The following is a 9,807-nucleotide window of genomic DNA, read 5'->3' on the forward strand; positions in this document are numbered from 1 at the left end:
CGCAGGGAAAGCGCCGCGGGTGGGGCCGGAAGCGCCGGCTCGCCGAGCTTCAGGAGAAGGAGGAAGCGGAAGTTGCGTCGGGACCGAGTTCCGGAAGGCCTCTCGTTCGGACTCGTGCACCACGCGCGCCTCAATTCTCGAGTCAGGTACTGCGGTTTTCACGGGCGGGAGTGTTTCTGAGCATGTATAAGTTCGCTAGTAGTGGCAGGAGAAAGAGAGGGAGGGAGGGAGGGAGCTAGTTTGGGTTGTCCATGAAGAGTGCCGGATGGGAGCGGCCGCCGGGACCACGTAAGACTGGTCTTGAAAGGCCTACACTGGCTCCCAGTATGGTTCCGAGCACAATTCAAACTGTTGGTGCTGACCTTGAAAGCCCTAAATGGCCTCGGTCCAGTATCCCTGAAGGAGCGCCGAGGCCCTTTTGGCGGTTCCCTCACTGCGAGAAGTGAGTTTATAGGGAACCAGGCAGAGGGCCTTCTGGGTAGTGGCACCCGCTGCCCTGTGGAACGCCCTCCCACCAGATGTTAAGGAAATAAACAGCTATCTGACGTTTAGAAGACATCTGAAGGCAGCCCTGTTTAGGGAAGTTTTTAATGTTTGATGTTTTATCGTGTTTTTAATATTCTGTTGGGAGCTGCCCAGAGTGGCTGGGGGAACCCAGCCAGATGGGCGGGGTAGAAATAATAAATTATTATTTTTTAATTATTATCATACTCCCTGGGTGACCTTGGTCATGTCCTGTCTTTCACAGATGTGAGGATAACATGCGGTGGGTGGGGAATCCCATCTGAATGCCATCCTGAGCTTACTAGTGAAAGGGGGGGGGGTTGGACAGAATTGCCAGCTTTTCACATCCTATTTCTGACAGGTTTCTCTGCCTTCCAAAATATATAAAAAATAATAAAACATTAAGCATTAAAAAATTTCCCTATACAGAGTTGCCTTCGGTTGTATAGTTGCTTATCTCCTTGACTTGGAGGTTGCATAACTCCATACATGGGTATAACTAGGATTTGGGGGGGGCAGAACCACAGATTTGTATTACGGTGTTTTGTATTCATTTTTGCTGTTGGGCAGGGGGACAGCTACGTCATGATTCCATATCCTCCTAACATTTCTCCAGTAGGCACGTCCTACATTACTCTCCAACATTTCTCAGATGAAAGTAGGGAAATCCTCAGGAAAAGCGGGACATTGCACTGTACTGTACAGTTCCTAGTTTGAAAAAACATGACAACACTCTAGAAGACTCAGCTACACAGCTGCAAATAAAACATTTTAAACGAGTTGTAAAGTGAAATATACAAATGAGACACTAGATAGCGACAGTGAGCCATGCAAAATTCAATGTCTTTTTCAAAACTTTTGTTTAAAAAGCATTTTGTCCTTTTTTTTCTTTTCACGTTGGTAGCCTGAGACCGTTGTGGACGCCATGGCCAAAATCAAAGCCCGTGATTTACGAGGGAAGAAGAAGGAAGAGCTGTTGAAGCAGCTGGATGACCTCAAGGTGGAACTCTCTCAGCTGCGGGTGGCCAAGGTGACCGGTGGAGCAGCCTCCAAACTCTCAAAGATCTGGGTGGTTCGCAAATCCATTGCCAGAGTGCTGACCGTCATTAACCAGACCCAGAAGGAAAACCTCAGGAAGTTCTACAAAGGCAAGAAATACAAGCCTCTCGACTTGCGGCCTAAGAAGACACGTGCCATGCGGCGCAGGCTAAACAAGCATGAAGAGGGTATGAAGACCAAAAAGCAGCAGCGAAAAGAACGCCTGTACCCACCTCGGAAATACGCTGTGAAGGCATGAGCCCAAACTGCAGCATTCTGATCCTCTGACCAGCATTTTCCTATTAAAGGTGTTTTGGCTGTTTAAAAAAAAAATAAAGAAGCATTTTCACAGCGTTTTTTATATGTGTGTTGATTCCGCCTTTGTTACGTTTTGAATCGTGGTTACAAATTTCATAGTGATAACTTTGTTTTCTCTTTTTTGAAAACTGCTTTGACTTTCCAGGTAACGACAGGGAATGGAGAGTTACCGTATTTTTTCTGTGTATAAGACGAGGTTTCCCCCCAAATTCTTAAAGTTTAAAATTGGGGGTAGTCTTATACTCTGAATGTTGCAATTAAATATATAAATAAATTATTATTAATTTTTATTTATTTATTTATACCCTGCCCATCTGGCTGGGTTTCCCCAGCCACTCTGGGCAGCTTCCAACAGGACACTGAAATACAATAACCTATTAAACATTAAAAGCTTCCCTAAACAGAACTGCCTTCAGATGTCTTCTAAAAGTTTGATAGTTGTTTTTCTCTTTGACATCTGGTGGGAGGGCGTTCCACAGGGCGGGTGCCACTACCGAGAAGGCCCTCTGCCTGGTTCCCTGTAACTTGGCTTCTTGCAGGGAGGGAACTGCCAGAAGGCCCTCGGAGCTGGACCTCAGTGTCCGGGCAGAACGATGGAGGTGGAAACGCTCCTTCAGGTATGTGCCGTACATGCCGCCATACATTGTCTGGCAGTTGCCGCTCCCTGCAGGGGAGGGGCAGGACGCACTGTGGGGCCTCCGGAGTCTGCCTCCCCCCTTCCCACTCAGCCACTTCAATCCCCTCGGCCAACTGGAGTTGTTGACGGAGCCAGCGCGGAGCCGGGCAGCTGAGCGTGAATGAGGGCGTGTCCCTGGCGGCCGGAAACTGCAGAAGTCAAATCGATTTTTTTATGCTCCACACTCAAATATCCAGGGGAGCGAACTGCCCTCTGCCCCTTGGGCGCACGCAGGCTCTGCGTTGGCTCCTCCCCAGCTGTAGGGCGGCTGAGTGGGAGGGGGCAAGCTGATTCTGGAGGCCTCACAGTGCGCCACGCCCCTCCCGTGCAAGGAGCTCAGTGATGGCACCCAGGGCAGGCAGAGAGGAGCAGCTGCCATTACACAGCTTGCCTCACTGTTTAATGTCTAAAATATTTATTTCTTAATTTTGGGCTCAAAAAATAGGGGGTATCTTATACAAGGAAAAATATGGTAGTCACTTTTCAGTAGTGTTTACTAGTATGCTGTGCATCCACATTGAACTAGTTTGTTTTGATACGATGCATGAACTGTGTGCCCCCTTTTTTATTATGCCCCTTTCGCTTATGCCTTTTAAAAGGTAAAGGGACCCCTGACCGTTAGGTCCAGTTGTGGCAGACTCGGGTTGCGGTGCTCATCTTGCTTTATTGGCCGAGGGAGCCGGCGTACAGCTTCCGGGTCATGTGGCCAGCATGACTAAGCTGCTTCTGGCGAACCAGAGCAGCGCACAGAAACGCCGTTTACCTTCCCGCCAGAGCAGTACCTATTTATCTACTTGCATTTTTATGTGCTTTCAAACTGCTAGGTTGGCTCGAGCTGGGACCGAGCAATGGGAGCTCACCCCGTCGTGGGGAGTCGAACTGCTGACCTTCTGACTGGCAAGTCCTAGGCTCTGTGGTTTAACCCACAGCGCCACCTGTGTCCCTCTTATGCCTTTTACAGAAGCACAAAAATTAGGCAGGTGAAACTTTTTCCAACATGCAAACGGACAAATGGTGGGGGAAAGCCTCACAAGTTCAGTTTCCTTGTCAGGCTCACCCTCAAGGCTCATATACAGAGCAATACGTGCCTTTTCTGCATGTGTTAGAGTAGCTTGAGCAAACGAGTACATTTGAGTTCAGTAGGAGTCGCAGGAAGACCACCAAGCATGAGAGAGAGAGAAAGCACAGAACACAGAGGACTTCTCAGTATGTTGTTTATTGGCTGGTTGGAAGCAATACATGGCCCATTTCACACAGTGGCCACTTGTCATCAGATAACTGTCACTAGTCAGGGGAGATCGAGAAGCACCAGAAACAGAGGTCTACTGCAACCATTCATAGAGTCTCCATGTACCCTGTTTCTTCGTAGGAGTGTGGGAGACAAGGAATTGTCCCGTGGGGTTGATACTACATCATTATTCCTCAAGCTAGACATCAGTGAGGCAAGCCAAGTTGTAAGGGAAGGATGTTCTGGAAAGCCGGTTGTATGTGCGCATGCTGGGAAAGAGCACAAAATAGTGGGGTTACTGGGGAACCGGCATAAAATAGTGGAGGGGAAAGAGAGAGGCAGAGAGGAGCTAGTTTGGGCTGTTCATGAAGAGTGCTATTAGCATGGTGGAATTAGCACCATGAATTCTTACCAGGTCTGAGTAGGAATATGGGAAACAGGCAACATGGCTATCAAAAAGGGGGGGAAATCAGCACCAAAACCCAAAAAGGGGATTCCTGTTTTCAAAGCCTATTATCAAAAGGGGATGATAAGGTAGAGATGCAAGCAAGGCTGAAATGGTTATCAAGCTGCAGAACTCCGTGACGTGACAGCAGCAGCATATAAGTGAAGAATACCAAAGAAATTCTTATAATACAGCCCCTCATTTATTTTCCCCTCATTTATTAGATATTACAGGCATACCTTGGTTGACGAATGCCTTGCAACTCGAACGTTTTGGCTCCCGAACGCCACAAACCCGGAAGTGAGTGTTCCTGTTTGTGAACGTTCTTTGGAACCCGAATGTCCAATGCGGCTTCCAATTGGCTGCAGGAGTTTCCTGCAGCCAATCGGAAGCCATTCCTTGGTTTCCAAACATCGAATGGACTTCTGGAACGGATTCTGTTCAACTTCCAAGGTACAACTAGTTATTTTAACCGTGTTAGCTCAGATTGTACTAAAAAGCCATGCCTAGGTGTTTCCCTGTATTCCAAGGACTCTTTCTTCAGCTGCCTTCTTCACGCCTATAAGACTAACCTGTATGCATACAGATGATGGGGAAGTCCAGCTGTGTTCTTGCCTGATAAGACCAGAACCATCCCTTGTGGAAGTTGCAGAAAGTGCAGGCAGGGGTAAGACGGGGGTTGCACAAGAAGATAAGAAAGGAAGCAGAGGAGAGCAAGACTCTGTGAGAGGCCACCCTAGGGCAGTGTTTCCCAACCTTGTGCCTCCAGCTGTTTTTGGACTAAAGTTCCCATCATCCCTTGCCACTGGTCTTGCTAGTCAGGGATGATGGGAGTTGTAGTTCAAGAACAGCTGGAGGCACAAGGTTGGGAAACACTGCCCTAGGGGATTGCTACTGTTGCTATGGCCTGCCTAATGCTGTTGGACTACAACTCCCACAATCCTTTGCCCTGCTGGATGGGGCTGAAAAAGTCCAATGCCTGGGGGTGGCAGGAGGACACAAATCAGCCTGTAAGAAGTTCAGCCTTTGAAAAGTTGTCTTTCTCAAGGACCACATTTTGTCTGATTGGAGAAAATTAATTTGATTTAACCCTATGGATTGCCTCTAAATAAGAGGCAAGGAAATATCGCTTTAAGGCTGTGGGATTTACTTCTGAGTAAACAGTTAGAGGATTGCATGTTAACATTGTCACTAGGACCCTTAAGCGTTAATGATAAACAAAACCCCATAAAAGCCAGGGTGGGGGGAAAGCTTTTTTAAAGAGCCTCCTGCAAAATCTGATTTCTTTAAAAAAAATGTAATTCTGTTTTCTAGCTTGGGTACACATCTGAAGATTTGGGGGACAAAATAATGATAAATAGAATTTGTATAGTGCTTTCAGATGCTCTAAGCATATCACGTGAATTATCTCTTTGTAATTCTTGCCTTAGAGGGCTGCTGTAAGAATTGCAATGAGATAATTCACGTGATGTGCTTAGTCAGTAGCATTATCTGCCCATACTGCAGATGGGGAGGGAAAACACTGAGGCTTAGAGAGAACAACTTTGCCTAAGGCTACCTAGCGAGTTCATGGCAGAGGTGGGATTTGAACTGTGGACTGCTCCATTAACATAGCTCACTTTCTTAGCCAATATGCTACACCAGCTCACACTTACATTCTTGATTAAGAAGATTCTCATTCATGAGAATCCCCGAAAGCGGCGGTTTTGGTCTCAGTGGCCGGTACGCAGAATCAGTATCAAGGCCAACGGGTGGGCAGTAAACAACGGACTGCGACCAAACTTTTGGTCCTCTTTGGTGTTTCTAGGCTGACTCGACTTGCCAGATGTGAAAAGCTTACCAGCTGCAAAGCCATGAATGCTTTATGGCAGGCACCCCCAAACCCGGCCCTCCAGCTGTTTTGGGACTACAACTCCCATCATCCCTAGCTAACAGGACCAGGGGTCAGGGATGATGGGAATTGTAGTCCCAAAACATCTGGAGGGCCGAGTTTGGGGATGCCTGCTCTACGGACTTGATCTCGCAATCGCCACCAGGGTTAGGCTCTACAAACAACTGGCAGATCTGTGCCAGCCTAGCCTGGGCTTTCATGGATTAACGCCCGACGCCCTGTAGAAAGGCAACACTCCTCTTCTTTCACGACAACACTGGTTGGAACGGGCAAGGCGAGAGACTGCGTGGTTAAGAGAGGTAGGAGGCAGCTGGAAGAGGAAAGCGGGGATGGAGAAACTCCCCACTCTCCAGCCCGTGTGTGGTTATTGCTGGGGTCGCAACCAGGCTGCCCCCCAGGAAGGCTAGAAGTGCACATTGAAGGAGCAGGGCTGGCTGGGGAAGCCTGGTACAGTGGGGGAAGGCGGTCGGAGGTCAGAGGTATCATTCACCATCATCATAAATAAGGCCAGTGCGGCTTTGTGGGGGGCGGGTCTGCTGCTGGGACTTCTGCACATTAGATAGCTGAGTGCCCGTCTCCACGGCATTGGGGGTGGGGGGAAGGAGGGAGGAGGTGCCTGGGGCTCCCCAAATCACTTCTCTATCTCAGCTCTCTGCTCTTTCCTCGATTCAGTCACCACCTGCAGGAGACAAAATGCAAAAAAACGGTAGAAAACAGGTCAGAGCCGAGAGGGAAAGGCAAGACCGTCCGATAGGTATATTGCTGAGCGTGGAATAGGCAACGCTCACAGGATCATAGACAGGGTGCCTTTCAAGGAACACACCTGAGTGCTACATTTGGGATAGGGTTCATTTTGTTGTTGTTTAAACCAACAAAAAAAGTTTCTAGGCCTCAAGATGGTCAGCCATGGTTTGAGCAGGTGTAAGTTAAAAGCTGGAGGGGGGAGGCTGGGTGGGATTTCTTGGCTAGCAGGGAGACTTCAGTCTCTTGCATACCACTCTGCCTCTCCCCGTGGCTGATGTAAACAGAAAAAAGTTTATGCTAATATATGTAAATTTGCACTACTTGCATGATTTACACAGCAGGAGGTGTCGACATGCCACTGTACCACTATGGCTGCTCATGCTTTCTGTGTCGCCACCCCAAATCCACGAGAGAAGGGGTGCCAACTTGAATAAAATATTATGTGGGGGCCAGGTAAGCCCCGCCCCACACAATCAATCACATGATGCGGCGTGCACATGCCATTTGAATTAGAATGCCCATCAACTTCGTGGAGGCCTGGCCCCCTCAAATATTTTACTGTGGAGGTCAAGGCCCCTAGGAGTTGGCTCCTGTGCATGAGAAACTGTTTGCATTTCCTGCAGAGTTCATTTTTGCACTGCCTCATCTGACCTACACTGAAGCTATTGTGCCGCGCCCTGCACAGTCATTTTGTGTCGTGTTGTGCCCCCACCACAGTCATTTCAGAACATCAATCTGTTAGCCGCCATCCATCCTCCAACTGCCTCCAGACACTCACATCAGGCAAACCTTCCCTTCCCCTTTGCTCTAGGCCTAGATGAAGTCCTCTCTATAGATCCAGTTACAGATAGGTAGCCGTGTTGGTCTGCCATAGTCAAAACAAAACAAATTCCTTCAGATTCTTCGTATCTGAAGAAGTGTGCATGCACACGAAAGCTCATACCAAGAACTGACTTAGTTGGTCTTTAAGGTGCTACTGGAAGGAATTTGTTTTGTTTCCTCTCTATAGAGAATTTCTCCTGCTAAGACTACACTGAGGTCTGGGCGCTTCTATCCTCCTCCTCAATTTGGGAGAAAGAAAGGTAAACAACTTGCCTCTCCATCCCGGGTCTCGATGGTTTTGATCAGCACTGTCTTCCTAGAGTGGCTCTCCACCGTTGGCTCTGGCTCTGAAACTACAAGGGAGGGGGGCATACAGAAGAGAGGGCATGGCAGCTTCAATACAATACGCACCTCCCCCTGCATCACAAGCACCCCCTCCAAAAAAAAAATACTCCAGTCCAAGCTGGGTGAAATCAGAAGGGATTGGAAGGAGCGGGGAGAGAGGTGTGATTTCTTCCTGCCAGTTCCCAAGGAAAAACAGCAATAAAAGCTAAGCTCAGGTGTTGTCTGTGGTGGGTGAGGAAGATGATGTTAGAATTCCTGCTCTGTGATTGCAGTCATGGGATTTTTGTCTTTCACATGACGGTATATGTTTTGACTCCGCAGAGTGGGAAGTGACGGAGACAGGATGTTTGTGTTACTGTGTTCCGTGAAGTGGAACTATTGTCCTTTGTTCCTTTTCTCTTTGCTGTCTGATGCTAGAGAGATTGGGAGCCATGTTGCAGAGCTCTGTGTGTGTTTATATGTAAATAAAGTAGATCAGCCAAAATGCTGAGTTGCTGAGGTCTGTTACGCATGATGCACAAACTCTGCAGATCCCTAACTGTGCCAATGTCAGTTGGGATCAGTCGCTGTGATGTTCAGGCTGAAGAAAGCTTTTGAAGCTCCCGAACAATTGACCAGGAGGAGAGAACATGCCAGCTGGGCATGTGTCTCTACCAGGGTCCTACTTGAGTGTAGGCAGAGCTCCTGACAGATCCAGGGTAGATTCTTGCAATCAGTTGGTGTGCTCCCAGAAATGTCAACCATAAATTCATCTTTGGGTGAGGTGGGGCTCAACAGCGGGAAAGGGGTGTAAGTCAGAGCAATAAACATGGTCTCTTCCAAAAGTCCATGTTTGTGTGCAGCAGTGTGTGTAAGCACACATGATGCATTTTTTATGTATTCCAAATATGGAGCTATAAGCTTACCTGTCGTTTTGAAGCCGAAGGAGGCCATGGACTGAACCGGCACTGCAATCCTGCAGGGAACAAGCCACAGTGAGCTCTACAATGAAGTCCCCCAGGAAGGACTTGGCTGGTTCAGAGAGATGCTGAAAACGCCTCTTGGAAACATTAAGATAAATTCAACAGTGTAAATGGGTTTCGTTGGATGTAATACAGGGGTACCTTGATTCTTGAACATAATCTGTTCCAGAAGCCCATTCGACTCCCGAAACATTCAAAAGCAAAGGCGCAGTTTCCAATTGGTGCAGGCACCCCAGAAACAATAGCTGACAGCCACATTGGATGTTCAGCTTCCAAAAAACGTTTGAAAACCAGAAAATTTACTGTACTTCTGGGTTTTCGGCGTTCAGGAGTGAATTCTTCATCAACTAAGCCATTCGAGAACCAAGGTTCCATTGTAATGGAATACCGAATGGTTTAGTTTATGTAAAATATGCAGGGATTCATGATATGCAAAATGAGCCATGGAAAGAGAAAAAAGGGAAGTCACAGATATTTTAAGGTTGTTTAAATGAATATTCTAAAGCAGGCTTCCTCAACCTCGGCCCTCCAGATGTTTTGAGACTATGTTCCCATCATCCCTGATCACTGGTCCTGCTAGCTAGGGATCATGGGAGTTGTAGGCCAAAAACATCTGGAGGGCCAAGATTGAGGAAGCCTGTTCTAAAGTGTAAAACAGAAAATTTAATGAAAATTAAAATTAAAATAAAATGTGTCTCTGGGGCATAATATGTGGTCCCTTCTTCCTGATCAGGAATTGATGTTTGTACCAGCTTTGTTTTTGAGAAATCCTTGGCATGCATGGAAGTTTGTGCACTATTAAATGATATCCTGTGGTGTGGGAACTAACAGATG

At 47.6% G+C, this 9,807-nt stretch overlaps 1 long non-coding RNA gene and 1 pseudogene across 2 annotated transcripts; one reads left to right on the top strand and one right to left on the bottom strand.

Annotated features, from left to right (window-relative positions):
* On the top strand, positions 1 to 1,898 carry LOC309335085 (large ribosomal subunit protein uL29 pseudogene; annotated as a pseudogene). The gene is made up of 2 exons (XR_014161644.1): positions 1 to 146; positions 1,409 to 1,898. The product of XR_014161644.1 is annotated as a large ribosomal subunit protein uL29 pseudogene (transcript).
* Positions 1,899 to 5,093: 3,195 nt separating this feature from the next.
* On the bottom strand, positions 5,094 to 8,970 carry LOC309335102. Its single transcript, XR_014153343.1, has 3 exons — positions 8,917 to 8,970; positions 7,940 to 8,019; positions 5,094 to 6,779 (listed from the first exon to the last, which is right to left on the bottom strand). It is a non-coding gene; the product is annotated as an uncharacterized lncRNA (long non-coding RNA).
* Between the last annotated feature and the right edge of the window lie 837 nt (positions 8,971 to 9,807).

This window comes from Podarcis erhardii (assembly GCF_964252035.2).
Source record: "Podarcis erhardii genome assembly, chromosome: 2".
Classification (NCBI taxonomy): domain Eukaryota; kingdom Metazoa; phylum Chordata; class Lepidosauria; order Squamata; family Lacertidae; genus Podarcis; species Podarcis erhardii.